This window comes from Nelumbo nucifera, chromosome 1, assembly GCF_055504915.1.
Source record: "Nelumbo nucifera cultivar China Antique chromosome 1, China Antique-T2T, whole genome shotgun sequence".
Lineage (NCBI taxonomy): Eukaryota > Viridiplantae > Streptophyta > Magnoliopsida > Proteales > Nelumbonaceae > Nelumbo > Nelumbo nucifera.
In genome coordinates, this window is record NC_142649.1 from 2,905,311 (window position 1) to 2,909,712 (window position 4,402).

Sequence of the window (4,402 nt, forward strand, 5' to 3'; positions counted from 1 at the left end):
ATCAGGGTGGTTTAATATGGAAAGATAAAGTATGCTAGTTATGTGAACTCAATATTGAAGTTGCAAGGAGGAAAGGAAAATTACTTTTGCTAAGAGATTAGATCACTTTGCCTACAAATATTTTGTTTTCCTATATAGACAAACTATTTTTGTGGCTATCTCTGTATTTTCTTTAAAAATGTTGACAAAAATAGAGCAAATTTCTCATAATTTAATTTGGAGGAGTAGAAAAAATAAATAAATAAACACAATTTAGTGCATTGAGAGGATGAACATATTCTAAAATATTATTATGATGCATTAATGTTCGGCCCAGATCTCTCAATGTTTCTAATAGAGATATTAACTCATTCGATCAAATGTGTGGGAGTGCAAATGAAAAAAATGTAAATTCTCATTTAATTTTGTTTTGGGTTTTATTTAATTATACTTCATATCTTAGTTTATTTCATTTGTACTTCAATCAAATAAAAAAATAAAAAATAAGTCAGAATTTACACTCAAAATCATTCGCATTGCCATAATTTTGCATCAGTGCAAATTTATTTACATAACAACCAAACACATCCCACGTTGTGATAAAAAACTCAACTATGTCTTATCACATTTCAGGTCCACATGCAGTGCGTGGGACTGCTATAGTCCCATATCATACCTATACCTACCCACTTTATATAATTAAGAAAGAAGATATATATCGAATTTTGCATCAAAATTTGCACTGATAAGAAGAACAAATGAGACAAAAATATAATTTTTCCATTTGCATTGAGAAGAATAATATATATATATATATATATTATTTGCACTGATAAGCAGAACAAATGAGATAAAAAATATAAGATTTTTCAACTGATTTGGATTTATATGGCAAACAAATGGAACCTTGATGACAGATGTAGTTGTAGTCTGGTACAAGTATTCTGATTATTGGCATTGCTTTAAGAGTAGATCAGAGCAACAAACAATTCTAGGTCAAATGGATAAAGAGCAATATAAATGGATCGATGGCCCTTAAATTAAACAAGTGACGATATGCTTGCTTTTTACTTTATTTTACACCAATTAATGCTATTGCTAGTAACCACCCTCATTGACACAACTTCTCGCGAGAAATTAAAATCTTCTGTTGAATAAAAACAATGATAAAGTTTTGAGTCTGAACAGGCTGCATTTTGGAATCATCTTTTTGCTTTTTAGCTTTTTAAAGAGTCAAACACTCGTTAGTCAAAAAATAAAAGTATAAACACTCAAACTCTAAATTGAATATCTTGAAGAAGTATTCTTTTATTAATTAAACCAACTCAAATCAACCAAGGCTTCCCTTTTATTGCATGTCCACCAATTAAAGATCAAAAGGGGGAGAGAGAGAGAGAGTTTAAAATAAAAACAAGTGAATGGAAAAATTTAGGCTGTATTTGGTTTGAAGGAAAAAATAGGGAAAAGGTAGGAAAATCTATACAAACCAAACAAATTCTTATTAAAAATAATTGAGTCATGACAAGTATTCGTTTTTAAAATCAAATTTTCCGCCTCTTAGAGTATTTTCATTGGTCTAGAAGGTTTCCAGCGATCGACTTCTAAGCTAAGATACAATAACTCCGAGCCTTGGCATTGTATACACTCATAGCCAAAAACAGTAAACAAACTAGTATGTTATTTATGCCCAAAATGATTCGACAGAGAGAAAATCAATGTAAAAACTAGAAGAGCAGCAAGAACAAGCTACATAAGTTATAGCTCCTTGGCAATTGAAAAGTTTTGCTAAAAGTAAAACAATCTCCCTTGGCATAGATTATAGCTCCCTAACGCCACGTGCATAGCACAACATGTCAACTGCATGCGTGCGATGGTCAAATTGAAGTTGAAGTGCACTCTTTTCATAATACCCATAGACATAAGCAGAGTGCACAAAATAAAAGATAAACCCAAGACGAGTTTTCTTCCTAGTCTATGTGGGACTTAAGTAGTGTACATTTAATTTGAACCACACAAAAATACGTACCAATAGGAACAAAAACAATTTATTATATGATTAGACCGCAAAATCATGATCAATATCATATTAGCTAACTGGTAGAAGCCTTATGGCACCATTCAACCTAGCCGATCGACCAAACAAAACTATTAAAAAATGTAAGCTGCCTAAACTTCTATTTTATTAAAAAATTAGTTGAGAGCTGAGCCATGCAATGCACTGGCTTTGTGAAGAAACTTTGAAATTGAAGAAGCTTTATGATTTAAACTTTTTAATTAATGATTTTAACAGTTAATATGGGCATTTCGGAAATTTTATTACAAATATAAGGGGGTTTTGTAGATGTCAAACTATAGGTGAGGTTTAAGTAATTTAAGAAGAACTTACTTAACTAAAAGACCTAGCTAGTGGTGCAATTTATATAACGAAACAAAACACATTAAAATTAATATATTAGTAACTTAATTGAGTTACTTAAATTAATTATGTTAGTTTAAAGAAGGTATTTCCATAGATCAATAAGTAAAGGGAGAGGTTGGTCAAGCTACAATGCAGATTTAAGTGATTAACACATTAATCTATAAGTCTATTTAAGTTAAGTAAAAGTAATTAACTTAGTTTAGACTCCATTTGGAAGAAGTACAAATACAAATATGTAGAGCGCAAAACATTATATTTTATATATATTATTTTGCATGTATTTGTACTGTATATATTTGTATTTGTATTCCTTCCAAACTGAGCCTTAGGAAAGACAAAGGATTAGGTTTGGAGAGGGAAACATACTCCCCATCCTCGACCCCAATTTCTAAGTAACTTTGAGTCGATCCCTAACTATGATGCCCATCGGAAGAAAAATGAACCCCATCCTTGACGAGTTCTGCACCAGCGACCCAATTCCCCAAATTCCTTTTCCATTTTAATTAAAAGTTTGCTTTGAAAAAGATATTTATTTAAAAAGAAGGAAAACAATTCATTAATCTAAATTTGTTTAATACATAACTAATATCTGTTTGAGTTGAAATGAATTTAAATCTATTTAAAAATATATAAACAAATAATGTTTTAAAATATTAAACATATATATTCAAATTTTATAATATAAATAATATTTTAAAAATATTTAAAATATCACAACCAAGGTCGAGTGGGGCAGAGACTGCGCTCCCCATCCCCGTTGCCATTGGGTATCTAAATTGAATTAAGTTACTTAACTAATTTTTGAGTAAGTTAATAAAACTAAGTATTTCATTCATTTTAACTAATAAGTTAATCGTGTAAAGTTTGTTGATTTTTAACTTAGTCCCTTATTTTTATTTTTTGTTACTTTTTATTTTCATTATAAATATTACTTTTAAAAAATTAAAAATTTATGTTAATTTTAGTGAAGTTTTCTCTTATTTTATTAATTAATTAATTAAAAAATATGTTTCTAATTTTTTGTTTTTTTTTATTTTTAATTTTCCCTCATTTTATCATTTTTTGTCTACAAACAAAATTGTTAATGATTTTTTCTATTATAATTCCCTATTTTTATAATTGTTTTGTGATTTTATAATTAACAAAATTATTTTTCCCTTATTTTCTCTTTTTGTTTTCAAAATCGCATAACCGGGCCTAACTGATCAAACCGTATACGACATTCAATTCAATATGATGAGCTGGTAATTAAAGCTAGTGGGTAGATGGTTTTTGGGTATTCGAACAACTTTACTATGCTCTTTTTGTTTTCAAAATTGCACAATTGGGTCCAAGTGATCAAACCAGATTGGTCCAGTTCGGTATGAATCAATAATTGAAGGTAGCGAATTGAATGGTGGTGTTCAAATAGCCCGACCCATGAACTTCATTTTCTTGATGCATAGAGATTTTAGGCCATTGGTTCATTTCTTCTTATGCTTTCTTCTTCTCCTAGAGGCTAAGAAAGTTGGGGAAACAACCTAATCCATTTGATCTACCACATAATGTTTAAAGCAGAAAAATGTTTTAGTGAAATTTTAATTAATAGCAATTAATATTTTAACAAAAATATGTTAATTAATAGTGTCTCTAATATTTATTTTCAAGATATATTTTCTAAAAAACATATAAATAGATTTGGCGGACCAAAATGGGTCAATCAAAATTTATTCGAATTGGTAACTAAATAAATTGGGGTGATCACTTTTTTGCAATCCACTAGAGGCATCTTCTTGACCCATATTTTTGCTATAGTGTTTTCTTGGTGAACATAATAGTGTTTCAAAGTCAATACAAATAATGATGTGTGGGGCCCAAAGCATCCCCATGTAGAGATAAATATATATTTTCTAATTACTATATTAAAATATTATTTATATTTGTAATTAATTATTAAACTTTATTATTTTGTTTTTATTATTTTTCTTATTGTATTATTTATTTCTTCTCTTATTTTAGATATTT